This window comes from Musca autumnalis, unplaced genomic scaffold (genome assembly GCF_047663935.1).
Source record: "Musca autumnalis isolate F117 unplaced genomic scaffold, ASM4766393v1 scaffold_2, whole genome shotgun sequence".
Lineage (NCBI taxonomy): Eukaryota > Metazoa > Arthropoda > Insecta > Diptera > Muscidae > Musca > Musca autumnalis.
The window spans coordinates 12182808-12203398 of NW_027411755.1; the positions used below are offsets into that span (position 1 = coordinate 12182808).

General features: G+C 36.5%; 1 pseudogene; it reads right to left on the reverse strand.

Moving 5' to 3' along the window:
- Positions 1-18175: 18175 nt before the first annotated feature.
- Positions 18176-20457, reverse strand: LOC141391905 (probable phospholipid-transporting ATPase IIB; annotated as a pseudogene).
- Positions 20458-20591: the final 134 nt, after the last annotated feature.

A 20591-nucleotide genomic window follows, 5' to 3' on the forward strand; every position in this document is an offset into this window, starting at 1 on the left:
TAGTTTGACATATTTCATTAAATAAACAGAGTTTTGTATTGCAAATCTTGCGAAAAGTTTTAAATGTTACTTCGTTAACTTCTGTTTTGCATGCGGTTTGACGAATGGCGTACCTGCTATCACTTTAACTACTTCTTGGAAATGACTAACACCTGAGCTTTATTCAATAATTAAAAATATCGATTATAAACAAATTACTGGTTCAAAGTCACGAATGCTGCATCTACTCCATATAAGTTGCTAAACCTGCCTAGTTGAGGGGCAATGGGGAAAAGCGCATGAAGTGAAAAAAGAAACAAGTGGAACAGTTTTTTATTGTTAAAATTTATAATAGACTTTTGAAATTAATAAAATATTTGTGAAATGTTTCATTCTCGCCATAAACCGTCAATGATGCGATTCTTCTATTTTATTTATTGTGGATATTAGAGGCTATTTGAATATACAGCGATAGTCAAAAGGAAGGGTGACGTAGGGGATGGAAGATACCAAGCAACGGTCCTGACTGGTTTTAACATGGCAAAGCCCAGGATTTATCTTGGTCCCTCTTTCATCTCAAGTGGACACTGACCTCCCCGTGGTGTCACCTGGGGAACTGCCTTTAACACCCGTTAAAGGTAGTGAGCTAACATGTGCCGCGCGTTCACCCATAAGAACGTTAAAAACTTGGGTTTGGGCGTCGGGTTAGTAACCCTCCCCTAGAAAAAACAGCCTACTATGAAAAAACGAAGGAAAAGAAAAACAAACCCCTCTAAAGTTGACGAACCCCGCAAACGTTTTAAGGACCATGATCTGCGAATCTGCACCTGGAATGTTCGCACTCTTTATAGAGAAGGTGCAGTCTTCGCATTGGCAGACGTACTTGAAAAGTACAAGACCGATATTACTGCCATACAGGAAATACGATGGATTGGGAAAGGCGTCACAACAACACCTAAAGGTGACGCACTGTATTATAGCTGTCATGACGTAAAGCATGAGTTTGGTTGTGGATTCGTAGTTAGTCGGAGACTAAAACATCTGGTATCCAGCTTCACCCCAGTGAATGAAAGACTTGCCGCAATTCGAATAAAAGCTAAATTCTTCAACATCAGCTTTATTTGCGCTCATGCTCCCACTGAAGAAAAGGACGAACAGACCAAAGATATATTTTACGAGCGCTTAGAAGAAACATATGACCGTTGCCCTGCCCATGACATTAAAATCATTCTAGGCGATTTTAATGCCAAAATTGGAAAGGAGAATATCTTTGGCCCAACAGTCGGGAAATTCAGTCTCCACAGTGAAACATCTGACAATGGTATGAGGCTGATAGACTTTGCAGCTGCAAAAAACATGGTAGTTAGCAGTACCAGATTTAATCATCTCGATATTCATAAGGGCACCTGGCTGTCTCCAGATCAGAAAACAAGAAACCAAATTGATCATGTTGCGATAGATGGAAGACATTCATCGAGCGTGTTGGATGTACGATGGTTCCGAGGCGCAAACATTGATTCGGACCACTACCTTGTTGCAGCAAAGGTACGCACCCGCTTAAACGTAGCAAACAAAGTACGAACAGACACAACACGAATGTTAGACATCGGTAAGCTGCAATCACAACAGATAGCCACAGCATATTCCACTCAACTAGCCCAATTGCTTAATCAAAGCACTCCTCATCCCGATAACATATCAGCGCAATGGCAAAGCATTGCCCACTCCATGCAAACAGCCGCAAAATCCATACTTGGATACCAGAGACCTCCACCAAGGAATCCATGGTATGATGAGGAGTGTCGTGCTGCCACCGAAGAGAAAAATGCGGCATATAAGGCTACTTTACAATCCGTAGCAACGCGTAGCGCACGAGAGAGATACAGGGAGAAAAGGAGAGAGGAGAAAAGTCTTTTCCGCAGGAAAAAGAGAGAGATGGAAAAGCGGGAGTGTGAAAAAATCGAGATGTACAGGAGCCAGAATGAAGTCCGAAAATTCTACCGAAGAGTCAAGCATCAAACTGATGGCTTTGGTACAGGCACATCCTCCTGTAGAGACCAGCAAGGTAATTTGGTAACTGATACAGATAGTGTACTCAGGATATGGAAAGAACATTTTTCAAATCTGTTGGTATCCAATAGCAGCGAAGACGACGAAGATACCACAGTCCCAATCCCAGAAGATGGTATTGAATGTATACCGCCCAGCCAAGATGAGGTAAAGACGGCAATAAATCGGCTGAAGAATAATAAGGCAGCAGGGGCCGATGGCTTACCAGCCGAGCTGTTCAAAACCGGAGGCGACACGCTGATAAGGTGTATTCATCAGCTAGTTAGCACCATCTGGCAGGAAGAACGAGTACCCGACGATTGGAACCTGAGTATCCTGTGCCCCGTCCACAAGAAGGGAGATAAGACTGTATGCTCTAACTATAGGGGCATAAGTCTACTCCCTATTGCCTACAAGATCGTGTCAGGGATATTGTGCGAACGACTAAAGCCTATGGTCAACGAGATAATTGGACCATACCAATGCGGCTTTAGACCTGGCAAGTCCACCATCAAGTCCAAATCCTGGAGAAGACCCAAGAGATGCAGATCGACACCTATCACCTTTTTGTCGATTATAAAGCAGCCTTCGACAGCCCGCTGCGTTCAAAGGTATTCCAAGCCATGTCTGAATTTGGTATTCCCGCAAAGCTCATCCGACTTTGTAAAATGACTTTAACTGACACGAGGCCCTCAGTTAAAATAGGAAAGAACCTCTCCGAAGAGTTTGGTACCAAAAGAGGTTTCAGACAAGGAGACAGTCTTTCGTGTGACCTCTTCAACATCCTGCTAGAAAAGGTTATACGAGAGGCAAACGTCAAAAGAAGTGGCACAATCTACACCAATAGTCCCATGTTACTTGCTTATGCTGATGATATAGACATCATGGGCCGATCAGTAAAAGAAGTAACTGATACCTTTATAAAGGTCGAAGGAGAATCTGCTAAAGTGGGTCTGGCGGTAAACGGTGAGAAGACCAAGTTGATGGTGTCGACGCGCAATGCATCCATTGAGCTCGGACCGACTGTGGATGTTGGTTCCTATAATATTGAGGTAGTAAAAGATTTCGTCTACCTCGGCATCTCCGTAAACACAACAAACGACATCAGTTGTGAAATAAAAAGAAGAATTGTTTCGGCCAACAGATGCTACTTTGATTTAAGTAAGCGGTTTAAAAACAAGGCCACATCTCGTCAAACAAAAATAACGCTCTACAAAACACTGATACTACCCGTGCTGATGTATGGCTCCGAAGCCTGGGTACTTGCGCAAGCAGACATGGCAGTGCTTGGTGTGTTTGAGAGAAAAATTCTTCGAAAGATCTACGGACCAATCTGCGTTGAAGGTGAATATCGACGTCGTATGAACCACGAGCTGTATCTGCTATACAACGACATCAATATAGTTAAACGTATCGAGATGCAGCGATTGCGTTGGCTAGGCCATAGCAGAAGAATGAGCGATGATGAACCCGCTAAAAAGGCGTATGAATACATGCCACATGGCGGTGCACGCAGAATTGGCAGGCCAAGGCATAGATGGCGCAAACAAGTGGATGATGAGATGAAAAGGCGCGGTATTCCAGAGTGCAACGCAACAAATAGAGAGGAATGGAGATCTCTTCTTAGTTCGGCCTATAGAACAAATGTTCTGTAATGGGCCAGCTAAGTAAGTAAGTAAGTCAAAAGGAAGTACACACCGAATGAAGGTTATTTTTATGGAAAATAATGCATTTTGTGGATAATTATGCACGGAGCAAATCTCAGTCGAGTCCAAACCGTCGAGGATGAACAGCTGATTGACAGAATAACTAATCACACAAGAATTCGGTGGGCGATCAACAGTTTCCAGCCTTATAAATCACCGGGACCGGATGGTATAATACCGGCAATGCTACAGAATGTGGCTGAGCCGGCGCTATCAATCCTGGTAGAAATTTTCAAGGCTTGTTTATTGTTATCGTACATACCTGGTCTGTGGAAGGGGGTTAAGGTGACATAAATCCCCAAAGACTACAGACCATTTAGTCTTTCTTTCTTTTGAAGACATTAGAAAGGTTACTGGATCTTGAAATTAGAACACAATTAAACCCCAACAACATCAGCAAATCACAACATGCCTACACTAAGGGCAAATCAGTGGAGACTGCCATGCATGAGGTGGTCGGTCATGTTGAGAAGCATAAGGAAAATTCAGGCTTCACGCTGGCGGCATTCCTTGATATAGAGGGGGCTTTCAATAACGTGAAGCTTGAATCAATCCACAATGCTCTCAGCAAAGCAGTTATTTCTTCCATCCTTGTGGAATGGATTTATGAGATGCTGAAAAGTAGAATCATCAACTCATCCATAGGAGAGAGTTCCGTGAGGAAATCTGTTAACAGAGGCACTCCGCAGGGAGCAGTTCTCTCACCTCTGTTATGGCTTCTGGTACTAAATGAAATACTTGTGTGCTTCGATCGGCTGAAGATCAAGGTGGTCGCCTACGCTGGTTGTGCTGATAAGTGGCAAATTCTTGCCAACACTGTCTGAGCTCATGCAAAGAGCATTAGTACAACTCGCAAACTGGGCCCAGAACAATGGCCTGGGAGTAAACCTGGAAAAACCCGAGCTTGTACTATTCACTAAGAAACGCAAAGTTCCCAAATTTCGAGCCTCCAGTCCTGGACGGGGTGGCCTTGGAATATTCTACGGAAGCTAAATACCTCGGCACTATTCTGGACCATCGCTTGTCATGGAAAAGAAATGTAGAGGAGCGAACGAAGAAAGGACTCATGGCACTCTATTCCTGTAAGAACTCCATTGGGAAAAGCTGGGGATTGAGACCACAGATCATACACTGGCTGTATGTAACCGTGGTCCTGCCCATACTTACCTATGGTGGACTGGTCTGGGGGCAAGCTCTTATGAACAAAGCGTTACTCTCCAAATTATCGAGTGTACAAAGAACCGCGTCACTGCTGATTACCGGATCGACTAAAAGCACTCCTCAAGCTGTTTTAAACGTCATCCTGGATCTCCAACCTCTGGATATCCTAATCCAGTTTCAGGCGGCGAGAACTGTTTTTAGACTCCGGGAGTCAGGGTGTTGGCGTGGTTCACACTTTGGACACTCGAATGTCCTAAAACTAGTTGATAGTCGACTTGAGTTACGTGACAATGGTTGCGTAAGCGACTATATGCCTACCTCATTCAAGTTTGACTCCTTAACTGTTATCTTCACAAGCAGAGACGCCTGGGCTGAGTGCATATCTCCTCTGGACGGTCTGGCAATTTACACCGACGGGTCCAAGATGGAAGAAGGTACTGCCGCTGGCGTCTACTGCGAGAATCCACTAATAAAAAACTCATATGAGCTTGACGATAACTGTGGTGTTTTTCAGGCGGAGATTTTTGCTATCGAGAAAGCAGCTGAATTGGTGAAATGGCTTGCAGGCAGTCTTACAGGACCGGTGACTATATATGTCGATAGTCAAGCGGCCCTGAAGGCTCTCAAGTCACGGACCATAAATTCAAGAGCTATTCTTGATTGTAGGAGAGCTCTGCAGGATATACACGATATCGTAAAGTTATGTTGGGTTCCGGGTCATAGCAACATCATGGGAAACGAAGTAGCAGATGAACTGGCTCGAGGTGGCTCTAGGTCTATCGACTTATCAGTAGATGAAACCGTCCGGCCACCGATGTGCCATTACATCGGCAAACTTCGGGAGATCTTCAATGAGAAAGCACATCAAAGATGGCTATTGGAACCTGGTTGCAGGGTATCCAAGGCAATCTGGCCTGTGGTTTCTCGTCGAATAACGGCTTCCCTACTCTCACTTGATAAGTTAGGGATAAAAATCGAGGTGGGACTTATAACAGGTCACTGCAGAGTGAGGTCCCTAACTTCAAAATGGGACGACAGTGGCATTGACTACTGCAGACTATGTGAAGATGCGGAGGAGAGAGAGACTGTCGAACATATGCTTTGTAGGTGTCCCATGTTGCAAACAAGGAGATAACGTACACTAGGCAGATATGAGATAGACACTCTAACCTTCCTGTCTAACATAGATCCAATCGTCCTACTCAACTTTGCCAGACATCTAGCACGGCTTGGCAAAGACCCTTAACAACCCTTAATAATCATACTCTTTTCACCTTTCCAGATATCTCCTTGGCGTCAATCTTTACATCTCCCACACTCACCATCATCTCTATCCTATCTTCCTCATCTCATCAAGCTGCATCAACACTCTACCGTCTCCTTCATCTTAACAACACACCTCCATCATCATCTTTAAATCATCATCTCCATCATCTTTAAATAGCCTACACAGGATGAACACAATGGACCAACGGTCTCCGAGTGAAGCAGTCACCTATTCTAATAGAGGGCTGCGCATCCTTAAACCTAACCTAGCATTGGTCCATTTGCTCACTCTCCCGAAATCATCATTCAATACTTTAATTACACATTGATTAAGACTGTTTTAGGGACTGCTTTGATAGATTTGTATGTCGTCTGCATACATATGGCTTTTACTACATATATATTAGTTGATAAGGAAGATCGTAGGCATACATAGAAAAAAGTATCCACTGTAAGCGGTATTGGAAGATAATTAGAGATGGATGGTTGTTGTTATGGTCGACAGTGTCAAAAGCTTTTGAGAGGTCGAGCAACACAAAGAAACTCATCATGTTGTCATCAATTTCACTTTTTATTGCCTCCGAGACTTCAGTTATATTTGCTGATGTATGATTTTCTCGAATACTTTGGTGATATATGAACAGGAACAATTTTTTCTTGTCTTCAAAAGCTGGGGTAAGTGCTTGAACACAGAATCGTATTGAAAAAGTTTGTGAACAATTTTGGATAAACTCCATCAGGTCCGACGACATTCGATTTAATATGTTTAAAACAATATTGAAATTCTTCCTGAGAAACACATCTGCATTCGAAATCACTCTCGCCAGTAGATGATGCATCAATAGTTCTATCAAAACCATTGAAGAGTCGATAAGCTTGATTTCTTAAGGTCATTTGATGATTTCTTAAGGTCATTTGCATTTGTGGAGCAGGTGTCAAAAGTCTTCGTTTTACCAACACCAATATCTCGAATTATCTTTCATTTACTTTTTGAATCTAATGCTGAATTGAATTGATTAAAATAAAAACGCTTCTTTGCAACTTACTTACTTACTTAGCTGGACCATTACAGAACATTTCTTCCATAGGCCGAACTAAGAAAAGATCTCGAATTATCTCTGTTTAGTGCTTCGCTTTCTGGAATACCGCGCCTTTTCATCACTTCATACACTTGTTTGCGCCATCTATTCCTTGGCCTGCCAATTCTGCGTGCACCGCCATGTGGCTTGAATTTATAATCATTTTTAGCGGGTTCGTCATCGCTCATTCTTATTATATGCCCTAGCCAACGCAATCGCTGCATCTCGATACGTTTAACTATACTGATGTCGTTGTATAGCAGATACAGCTCGTGGTTCATGCGACGTCCATATTCACCGTCTACCCAGATTGGTCCGTAGATCTTTCGAAGAATTTTTTTTCAAACACACCAATCACTGCCATGTCTGCTTGCGCAAGTTCCCAGGCTTCGGAACAATACATCAGCACGGGTAGTATCAGTGTGTTGTAAAGCTTTATTCTTGTTTGACGAAATGTGGCTTTGTTTTTAAACTGCTTACTTAAACCAAAGTAGCATCTGTTGGCCAATACAATTCTACTTTTTATTTCACAACTGATGTCGTTTGTTGTTTTTACTGTGCCGAGGTAGACAAAGTCTTTTACTACCTCAAAATTATAGGAACCAACTTCAACAGTTGGTCCGACCTCAATGGACGCATTGCGCGTCGACACCATCAACTTGGTCTTCTCACCGTTTACCGCCACACCCACTTTAGCAGATTCTCCTTCGACCTTCATAAAGGTATCGGTTACTTCTTTTACTGATCGTCCCATGATGTCTATCTCATCAGCATAAGCAAGTAGGTTGGGTTAGGTTTGGGGATGTGTAGCCAATATATATTGACTACGCCACTCGGTCCTTTGTGATCATCCATAAATCAGAAAAAAGAGGTTCAGAATTACCTGAAAAGACAAAAGAAGAGAAAAGTAAAGAAAAGAGGGTGGGGTTGGGAAAGTAATAATAAATAGATTATTAAAGATGAAGATGTAATAAAGAAAAGAGGGTGGTTTATTTGGTGATGGTAGAAGACTGTCAGAGAAGTATTTACGCTTATGGGTCGCGCCGTCCCAGCCAATTCAAATGTTTGATGATGTTGTTTATGATTGTTGGTTCCATGTTTGAGTAGAAGGTTAAAGCTTGGATGAAAGCATACTCCTGTTAATCTATATCGCTTTCGAGTTAACATCGGTCAACGACATAAAATATGCTCAATAGTCTCCGTTTCCTCCTCATCTTCACAGAGCCTGCAATAGTCCACGACATCATCCTGTCATTTGCCGATAAAAGCTCGAATGTTGCAATGACCGGTAATAACTCCCGTTAATACCCTGATTTCTGACTTGTTCAAATTAAAGAGTGTAGTTGTTCTGTTTGTTGATAGAGTCGGCCAAATGGCCCTTGACACATTGCACCTTGGTTCATTATGCCATAGTTCCTTGGCTCGTTCTTCAAAGAACGTCTCCACTCTCCGAAAAAGGTGACATATAGGAGGTTTGATTGAATCAGTGATTGCTAGACTTGTTGATTGGGATCCATGTCTAGCCAGTTCATCTGCCTTCTCGTTTCCCACAATGTCACAGTGTCCCGGTACCCAGCAGAGTCGGACAGAGTTTGTGAGGTTCGCCAAAGCAGTTCTACACTCAAGAACGGCCTCAGACTTGATATTGTAGGATTTGATAACTTTAAGAGCCGGCTGACTATTAACGAAGATAGTCACCGGTTCAAAGATTTCTGCATCCAGACTTTTTATCAACTCTGCGGCCATTTTGATCGCGAAGATTTCTGCTTGCAAAACACTACAGTCGCTGTTCAACCTATATGAGTATTCGAGGCAAAGCTTTTCGCAGTAGACGCCAGCTCCGGTACCTTCTTCCATCTTGGAGATTTAAGCTAAGGTTTCTTGCATAAGCAAGTAACATGTGGCTATTGGTGTAGATTGTGCCACTTCTTTTGACGTTTGCCTCTCGTATAACCTTTTCACACGAAAGGATGTCTCCTTGTCTGAAACCTCTTTTGGTACAAAACTCTTCGGAGAGGTTCTTTCCTAATTTAACTGAAGATCTTGTGTCAGTTAGAGTAATTTTACAAAGCCGAATGAGCTTTGCGGGGATACCAAATTCAGGCATTGATTGGAATACCTTTGAACGTAGCGGGAATGTACCATGGGCTTTAGTCGTTCGCACAATATCCCTGACACTATCTTGTAGGCGATAGGGAGAAGACTCATGCCCCTATAGTTGGAGCATAAAGTCTTATCTCCTTTCTTATGGACGGGATACAGGATGCTCAGGTTCCAATCGTCGGGTACGCGTTCTTCCTGCCAGATGGAGCCAACTAGCTGAGTGCTCAGTGTGTCGCCTCCGGTTTTAAACAGCTCGGCTGGTAGGCCATCAGCTCCTGCTGCCTTATTATTCTTCAGCCGGTTTATTGCTGTCTTTACCTCATCTTAGCCGGGCGGTATACATTCAATACCATCTTCTGGGATTGGATCTATGGTATCTTCGCCGTCTTCGCTACTATTGGATACCAACAGTTTGGAAAAATGTTCTTTCCATAACCTGAGCACACTATCTGTATCAGTTACCAAATTATCTTGCTGGGTTCTACAGGAGGATGTGCCTGTACCAAAGCCATCAGTTTGATGCTTGACTCGTTGGTAGAATTTTCGGACTTCATTCTGGTTCCAGTACATCTCGATTTTTTCACACTCCCTCTTTTTCCTGCGGAAAAGACGTTTCTCCTCTCTCCTTTTCCCCCGATATCTCTCTCATGCGCTACGCGTTGCTACGGATTGTAAAGTAGCCCTTCAGTAGCAGCACGACACTCCTGATCATACCATGGATTCCTTGGTGGAGGTCTCTGATATCCAAGTACGGATTTTGCGGCTGTTTGCATGGAGTGGGCAATACTTTGCCATTGCGCTGATATGTTATCAGGATGAGGAGTGCTTTGATTAAGCAATTGGGCTAGCTGAGTGGAATATGCTGTGGCTATCTGTTTTGATTACAGCTTACCGATGTCTAACTTTCGTGTTGTGTCTGTTCGTACTTTGTTTGCGCCTCGGAACGCCTCCAACACGCTCAATGAATGTCTTCTATCTATCACAACATGACCAATTTGATTTCTTGTTTTCTGATCTGGAGACAGCCAGGTGCCTTTATGGATGTCGAGATGTTGAACTCTGGTGCTGCTAACTACCATGTTTTTTGCCGCTGCAAAGTCTATCAGCCTCATACCATTGTCAGATGTTTCACTGTGGAGACTGAATTTCCCGACTGTTGGGCCAAAGATATTCTCCTTTCTAAGTTTGGCATTAAAATCGCCTAGAATGATTTTAATGTCATGGGCAGGACAACGGTCATATGTTTCTTCTAAGCGCTCGTAAAATATATCTTTGGTCAGTTCGTCCTTTTCTTCAGTGGGCATGAGCGCAGATAATGCTGATGTTGAAGAATTTAGCTTTTATTCGAATTGCAGCAATTCTTTCATTCACTGGGGTGAAGCTTGATACCAGATGTTTTAGCCTCCGACTAACTACGAATCCGCAACCAAACTCATGATTTGTGTCATGGCAGCTATAATACAGTGCGTCACCTTCTGGTGTTGTTGTGACGCCTTTCCCAATCCATCGTATTTCCTGTATGGCAGTAATATCGGCCGTTTTAAGGACCATGATCTGGGAATCTGCACCTGGAATATTCGCACTCTTTATAGAGAAGGTGCAGTCTTCGCATTGGCAGACGTACTTGAAAAGTACTTTTCAAAAGTACTTTTCAAGTACGTCTGCCAATGCGAAGACTGCACCTTCTCTATAAAGAGTGCGAATATTCCAGGTGCAGATTCCCAGATCATGGTCCTTAAAACGTTTGCGGGGTTCGTCAACTTTAGAGGGGTTTGTTTTTCTTTTCTTTCGTTTTTTCATAGTAGGCTGTTTTTCTAGGGGAGGGTTACTAACCCGACGCCCAAACACAAGTTTTTAACGTTCTTATGGGTGAACGCGCGGCACATGTTAACTCACTACCTTTAACGGGTGTTAAAGGCAGTTCCCCAGGTGACACCACGGGGAGGTCAGTGTCCACTTGGGATGAAAGAGGGACCAAGATAAATCCTGGGCTTTGCCATGTTAAAACCGGTCAGGACCGTTGCTTGGTATCTTCCATCCCCTACGTCACCCCAGTGTTCACCATATCCATATTAAATATTGTTTATTTGTCCTTTATATCCTTTCCACATACGAAGTAACGGGCACTTTGCTAGTACGATATATAACGACACAGCGATTAAGACTGACTATTGAAAAAAATAAGGCCAAAGTCGTAGTCGTAAATAAGAACGCTAGAAAATCTTCAATATTCGAGGCTTCACAATAGTTATGCCAAAAAAAGTACTAACTTATTTTTAAAAGTGTGTTCCTGGATTCGGTAAATATAAAACAAGATAGCGCAAAGATTAAATTAGAAGAAAAAAGAAGAAGACAAAATTTAAAGTTTTTAATATGAGGAATAATGCGATACGCCCGCCATCTACTGGAGATAATTACGCAGCTAAGACTTTCACCGCTCAACAACATAACAATGGCCTACTTTTAGGAGTGAATATTTATTCACACAGTTACTACACTAATATTTAAAATAATATTTGGTCTGTTCCAGAACCTGCAAGAAGCTACTATTTTTTACTACGATAACATTTTTTCCTTTATGTTATCGGAAAAAAATAGTAAAAATTAATAGATTCTTGCAGTTCTGGAACATACCATATGATTGCAGATACAAAATTTAATTTGTTGAGCACGGCATGTGTTCTAAAGTTTTGCATTTGGTTCTCATTGATATTTGGGTTAGTGTTATGATAAACTTGTTACTAACGATGGACGATTTTTTTAGGTCCATAACAATATTTGTTTTTTTAGTGCTTCTTCAACTTTTCGTAGAGTGCTGCCACAGTCTCTGCATGCCTTAAATTTTAATTGTTTTCACTTGCCCGCAATAGTTTTTTTTTCAATGGCATTCAAGAAATTTGTAATTTAGCAGCACAGAGACATCTGACTACTGCTGGTGGCTTCTGCTGCTTTTCATATTTGTTTGTTATTGTTTTTAATAAATTTATATTTTGATTGTTGTTAGTAGTATTTATCTGGTGTGCCTCGTTGTTGTTGTCTATAGTTGTTGTAGATTAGAATTAAGAAGGTTCCCTTGGCTGGCTGGCTGCTCAGTCAACGACAAAAGTACCCGCAACTGGTTATTAAATTTCGCTGATAGCAGCGGAATTTCCTTAATTAATTACAGAGTGGGTAATTGTGTTTGTGTTGTGACTGTTCATTTGTGTCTCGGCGTCTTCAGGCGTACAGTACAGGGGCGGATGAGGGTGAATAAAGTTGGTTCAACTTTTTATTATCATAAAAAATTATTTATCTTTGCATCAAAATATTGAATTAGCATTTTATTAGGCAAACCTTCAGAAAGACTTCATATTTAAGGAATCGTTTTTAAGCGTCATATAAAAAGAAGACCTCTTGAAAGCCAGTATCTGTTGAAATGCATAATAGGTATCTTTCGAAGAGGGATTCACCGTACTTTAAGTTGTGAGTTCGAAACCCTGGAGGCATAGCATCGCATTTCCTAAGGACTTCTATATATATAAAGTTGGCCACATTATCTATCAAAAGATATACTATTTTAAAACGACATCTGTTATAGGGCCCTATGTATTTGCGGCCCTCTTTTCAATTGCTTTCCTTCCCTCCTAGTTATCGCCGAGCTTACAATCAACAAAGTATTTAATTACAAACTTTTCAGATGTAAACTTGTGTCAGAACAATTGGCGTATAAAAAATACTTGCAGTAGCAAAACGTCAGCTTTAAGCAGCACTTCCCACAATTGTCTTTATTAGCCTATTTCACATAAATAAACATAATTTGAAAATAATGGAGGATGTATTAGAACCACATGATTTTCAAAATGTATTGTGATTATTCCCTACACCACAATGTGGGGAGGGTATTATAAGTTGGTTTTTGGCCAAAAAGTCTGTAACGCATCTAAACGGTCTGAGAGAAAAAGAAGCCTACTGATGTTTGGCGTACATCCCACATTTCCATGTTTTTATTTCAGTTGTACTGACCTTTATTAATGAAGACATTCAGAGCAAAGGCGCTAAGCTATCCCAATTTTAATATTTTGAATTTTACCAGTCAAAAGCTTATGCACAGGGGTAGTGGTGTAGGGGATTTATGAAAAAATATTTTTTAAAAAATCCACGATTTATGAAAAAATATTTTTTAAAAAATCCACGATTTATGAAAAAATATTTTTTAAAAAATCCACGATTTATGAAAAAATATTTTTTAAAAAATCCACGATTTATGAAAAAATATTTTTTAAAAAATCCACGATTTATGAAAAAATATTTTTTAAAAAATCCACGATTTATGAAAAAATATTTTTTTAAAAAATCCACGATTTATGAAAAAATATTTTTTAAAAAATCCACGATTTATGAAAAAATATTTTTTAAAAAATCCACGATTTATGAAAAAATATTTTTTAAAAAATCCACGATTTATGAAAAAATATTTTTTAAAAAATCCACGATTTATGAAAAAATATTTTTTAAAAAATCCACGATTTATGAAAAAATATTTTTTAAAAAATCCACGATTTATGAAAAAATATTTTTTAAAAAATCCACGATTTATGAAAAAATATTTTTTAAAAAATCCACGATTTATGAAAAAATATTTTTTAAAAAATCCACGATTTATGAAAAAATATTTTTTAAAAAATCCACGATTTATGAAAAAATATTTTTTAAAAAATCCACGATTTATGAAAAAATATTTTTTAAAAAATCCACGATTTATGAAAAAATATTTTTTAAAAAATCCACGATTTATGAAAAAATATTTTTTAAAAAATCCACGATTTATGAAAAAATATTTTTTAAAAAATCCACGATTTATGAAAAAATATTTTTTAAAAAATCCACGATTTATGAAAAAATATTTTTTAAAAAATCCACGATTTATGAAAAAATATTTTTTAAAAAATCCACGATTTATGAAAAAATATTTTTTAAAAAATCCACGATTTATGAAAAAATATTTTTTAAAAAATCCACGATTTATGAAAAAATATTTTTTAAAAAATCCACGATTTATGAAAAAATATTTTTTAAAAAATCCACGATTTATGAAAAAATATTTTTTAAAAAATCCACGATTTATGAAAAAATATTTTTTAAAAAATCCACGATTTATGAAAAAATATTTTTTAAAAAATCCACGATTTATGAAAAATATTTTTTAAAAAATCCACGATTTATGAAAAATATTTTTTAAAAAATCCACGATTTATGAAAAATATTTTTTAAAAAATCCACGATTTATGAAAAAATATTTTTTAAAAAATCCACGATTTATGAAAAAATATTTTTTAAAAAATCCACGATTTATGAAAAAATATTTTTTAAAAAATCCACGATTTATGAAAAAATATTTTTTAAAAAATCCACGATTTATGAAAAAATATTTTTTAAAAAATCCACGATTTATGAAAAAATATTTTTTAAAAAATCCACGATTTATGAAAAAATATTTTTTAAAAAATCCACGATTTATGAAAAAATATTTTTTAAAAAATCCACGATTTATGAAAAAATATTTTTTAAAAAATCCACGATTTATGAAAAAATATTTTTTAAAAAATCCACGATTTATGAAAAAATATTTTTTAAAAAATCCACGATTTATGAAAAAATATTTTTTAAAAAATCCACGATTTATGAAAAAATATTTTTTAAAAAATCCACGATTTATGAAAAAATATTTTTTAAAAAATCCACGATTTATGAAAAAATATTTTTTAAAAAATCCACGATTTATGAAAAAATATTTTTTAAAAAATCCACGATTTATGAAAAAATATTTTTTAAAAAATCCACGATTTATGAAAAAATATTTTTTAAAAAATCCACGATTTATGAAAAAATATTTTTTAAAAAATCCACGATTTATGAAAAAATATTTTTTAAAAAATCCACGATTTATGAAAAAATATTTTTTAAAAAATCCACGATTTATGAAAAAATATTTTTTAAAAAATCCACGATTTATGAAAAAATATTTTTTAAAAAATCCACGATTTATGAAAAAATATTTTTTAAAAAATCCACGATTTATGAAAAAATATTTTTTAAAAAATCCACGATTTATGAAAAAATATTTTTTAAAAAATCCACGATTTATGAAAAAATATTTTTTAAAAAATCCACGATTTATGAAAAATATTTTTTAAAAAATCCACGATTTATGAAAAATATTTTTTAAAAAATCCACGATTTATGAAAAAATATTTTTTAAAAAATCCACGATTTATGAAAAAATATTTTTTAAAAAATCCACGATTTATGAAAAAATATTTTTTAAAAAATCCACGATTTATGAAAAAATATTTTTTAAAAAATCCACGATTTATGAAAAAATATTTTTTAAAATATCCACGATTTATGAAAAAATATTTTTTAAAAAATCCACGATTTATGAAAAAATATTTTTAAAAAAATCCACGATTTATGAAAAAATATTTTTTAAAAAATCCACGATTTATGAAAAAATATTTTTTAAAAAATCCACGATTTATGAAAAAATATTTTTAATATATACACCAAAACTTATGAAAAAATATTTTTTAAAAAATCCACGATTTATGAAAAAATATTTTTGAAAAAATCCACGATTTATGAAAAAATATTTTTGAAAAAATCCACGATTTATGAAAAAATATTTTTTAAAAAATCCACGATTTATGAAAAAATATTTTTTTAAAAAATCCACGATTTATGAAAGAATATTTTTTAAAAAATCCACGATTTATGAAAAAATATTTTTTAAAAAATACACGATTTATGAAAAAATATTTTTTAAAAAATCCACGATTTATGAAAAAATATTTTTTTAAAAAAAAATCCACGATTTATGAAAAAATATTTTTTTAAAAAAAAATCCACGATTTATGAAAAAATATTTTTTTAAAAAAAAAAATCCACGATTTATGAAAAATATTTTTTAAAAAATCCACGATTTATGAAAAAATATTTTTTAAAAAATCCACGATTCATGAAAAAATATTTTGTAAAAAATCCACGATTTATGAAAAAATATTTTTTAAAAAATCCACGATTTATGAAAAAATATTTTTTAAAAAATCCACGATTTATGAAAAAATATTTTTTAAAAAATCCACGATTTATGAAAAAATATTTTTTAAAAAATCCACGATTTATGAAAAATATATTTTTAAAAAATCCATGATTTACGAAAATATATTTTTAAAAAATCCATGATTTACGAAAATATATTTTTAAAAAATCCATGATTTACGAAAATATATTTTTAAAAAATCCACGATTTATGAAAAATATGTTTTTAAAAAATCCACGATTTATGAAAAAATATTTTTTAAAAAATCCACGATTTATGAAAAAATATTTTTTGAAAAATCCCCTATTTATGAAAAAATATTTTTTAAATAATCCACGATTTATGAAAAATATATTTTTAAAAAATCCACGATTTATGAAAAATATATATTTAAAAAATCCAAGATTTATGAAAAATATATTTTTAAAAAATCCACGATTTATGAAAAATATATTTTTAAAAAATCCACGATTTATGAAAAATATATTTTTTAAAAAATTCACGATTTATGAAAAAAATATTTTTTAAAAAATCCACGATTTATGAAAAAAATATTTTTTAAAAAATCCACGATTTATGAAAAAATATTTTTTAAAAAATCCACGATTTATGAAAAAAATATTTTTTAAAAAATCCTCGATTTATGAAAAAATATTTTTTAAAAAATCCACGATTTATGAAAAAATATTTTTTGAAAAATTCACGATTTATGAAAAAATATTTTTTAAAAAATCCACAATTTATGAAACACCATTTTTTTTTTAAAAACTACTATTTATGATTTTTTTTTTAAATCCTCGATTTATGAAAAAATATTTTTTTAAAAATCCTCGACTTATGAAAAAAATATTTTTTTTAAAAATCCACGATTTATGAAAGAATTTTTTTTTAAATCCACGATTTATGAAAAAGTATATTTTAAAAAATCCACGATTTATGAAAAGTACTTTTTAAAAAATCTGAGCTGAAGGGAGTCCTTATAGAGCAGCTAAAGGGAGTCTTTATAGACGAGCTGAAGGGAGTCTTTATAGGCGAACTGAAGGGAGTCTTTAAAGACGAGCTGAATGGAGCTTAAATCGTGCTTCTAAATACCCTGTCCAAGGAAAAGGGTAGATTTTAAGACCCTTTCCAATGAAAAGATTCCTTTTTAAGACCCTTTCCAATGAAAAGATTTCTTTTTAAGACCCTTTCCAAAAGAAAAGGTCCTTCTTAAGACACTTTTTAATGGAAAGGGTCCTTCTTAAGACCCTTTCGAAAGGAAAGAGTCCTTCTTAAGACACTTTGCAAAGCAAATTATGAAATTCAGCAAAAACTTACGTCACTTGAAATTGCAAAGGAAAAAAATCCACGGTATACCAGTAACATATAGAAAATAGAAATAGCTTAAGGCTATTAGTTTTCCATTCCGATTTTCCGATAACCACTTGTCACTTTCCATTGCATTGGCTTGTGACCCACACAACAGAATACCCTGATTAAACATGGACAACGATGGGGTGATGGCATCAATATCGGTAATGCTGTGCGCGACAAAATTTCCGAATCCATATTCCATATAAATGGAAACAAAGATATGGGAATGGAAAGACCACAAAATAAAAGTGGCAACCAATCACGAATATTCGGGGCCATTTGTTGAACATTCAAATATGCAAACAATATTGCAATATTTCACATTGAAGTCACTCCAATCTCCTAAATTAGCCAAAGTTGCAAAGAAAAATTCAATTCAATTCAATTCGTCTCTGTTGTTTTCAGATAAAAATAAAGAAATTATGACATATGAAAGGCAATTTCATTTTATTTGTGGGGCTGCAACGACAACAGACCATAGCTGGAATGCTGTTGCCAATTCTAAGAATTCCAAACGATAATATTGAAGACAAACTTCCAATGATTCTACCGAAATGACCAGGGCGTGGCCTTGTTTGCGGCGAAATTGATTTAGTTGCAAATGGGCATTGGTGCGAGTTTTGACTGGTCTTAAAAAATGCCAATCAACTGAGAAGATTTGGCAATGCAGCATGCGGTTTCTAATTTGTCACCCGTCAACATCCATACACCAGCATTGCGCAAAAGTTCCAAAGTTGGTCGGACACCATCTTGAAGCCGATCTTCAACACCTGTAAAGAAAAAAGGAGATAAGTTATTAATTAAACACAATAATTCCATTTCTCTTTCCAATGATTCCACAACGGCTGCCACCTTGGCTGCCCTATCGGTTTTGCTGTTACCAGCAGCATTTATCCTTGTCTCAAAATCATTATATTGCTCTTCGCTTAAAACTTTCTTGGCCACCACTAATGTTCGAAGACCTTCTCGGGCCATATTGCCAGACTCTTCACTTAACCAATCATTGTAATGGACAATTTATTGCATAACCACATCAGCACCTTTCAAGTAGAAATTAATTTCTCCTGTCTGCGAATCTTTGACAATAATGTCCATACGTTTGCTTTCACTGGTGTAGGGGAAAATTTGCAATATCTGGAAATGCAAAAGACCATCGTCTCCACTTTTATATTGATCTGAAGACTTCTTGTTGGCTCTCAACTGCAATGTCATGGAGGTAATGTCACGAGCAATCAAGGTCAAACCCACTTGTTCAGTCCACTTAACCAAGGCAATTTCATCAGGCGAAAAGGCCTGATATTGATGTTCATTCGATTAGGCCACATCCATGTTTATCACAGATTTTGTGGGCGAAGAGGAACCACCCCTACCCGATGTGAATGTGCATGAAGTGGAAACGGAACGATCGTCATCTTCATCGGTAACGGGTGTGGCATTGTGACATAAAGCCAAAAATTTTACGGCTTCCCATTCACGCCAACCCTGTGGACGACGCATAAGGTTATTATAGATTGTGGTTGGCTTCGAATTCGATTCTGAGCCAGAGCTTGAACGAAATATGGTAGGAGCCAATGAGCTTATAATTTCCGATACATGATGGAATGTATCATTGTCATGAGAAACAATACCCAAATAAATTTTCTTGAAGACAATTTCATTTTGCGTCAGGGTGCCGGGTTTGTCGGTTAAAACATAGGAAATTCTACCCAGTTCTTCGGGTATGGTGGTGGAACGCACCATTGTGTCTTGTATTTCTGGGTCATTTTGCATTTGCCAGGAGTAAAAGGCCTTACCCATATCCAAATTTACCCTCAAACTAATGGGTATAATATAGGAGAAGAGTAAAACAAAAGGGAACATATAACGATACCAGGGTCCACGAAAGCCTTTCAGCATCATCATAAGCCCAAGACAGCACAGACGAGTACCTATATAAGGGGGGTTGGGGATTATACCATTGATAAATAAAAAGAATATTTTAAAATTGTGTTACCTTGGTCAAGCCATTGATTTCTGTATCCAATAAACCCACTTTGGAACGTGGTTGAGAATTGTTCATAACACTTCTCGTTTCACAGCCAGTATAAATAACAATGCCCGTTGCCGTGCCAGCAGCTACCACAGTATTGACCCACAAGGTATTCTCAACATTTAGGCCAGTATCCTCACTGCCATCGGTCATGGAGAAATTGCCAATAAAGGAATGAATTTGATTGATTTTGATGCTTTTCGATATAAACACTGACATCGATGTTAAACAAATCCGAGTCCTTGTTCAGTTTTTGGGTATAGGGTACGACCAAGCGTAGTTTCCAATCATTTTCACCTCAAACAAGAAAAGAGAACATAAGCAAACTGGAATAGGTATAAATTAGAAATGTTTATGCAACTCACCATCCAATTCATCGGTCCGGTATCGCTTTTTAATCGTTTATATTTTTAATCGTTAATCGTTTATATTTTTGTGAATTAATGCCCGTAATTTCCACGCCTAGTTATCTATTAGTTCATAGATATTCCCCCGTGTAAGCAAAATTTCAATCCATAGGTAACGTTACCGGGTCGAAAACGGCCGGCAACGATCAGCCAGGCAAAATCCTTGGTGTAAGTAACACGGCCGTTTTCGACCCGGTAACGTTACCTATGGAACTCATAGATAACTACGCGTAGAAATTACGGGCATTACTTCACGATCTCGTTGATGTCGTCGATAATCATCGATAGCCTCACGACATACTGTCACGGTTAGAACAAATCCCAGTGGTCCCCAATAGGTATAGGGATAGCCAATTCTTATATCGGATACTAGCAAAGTGC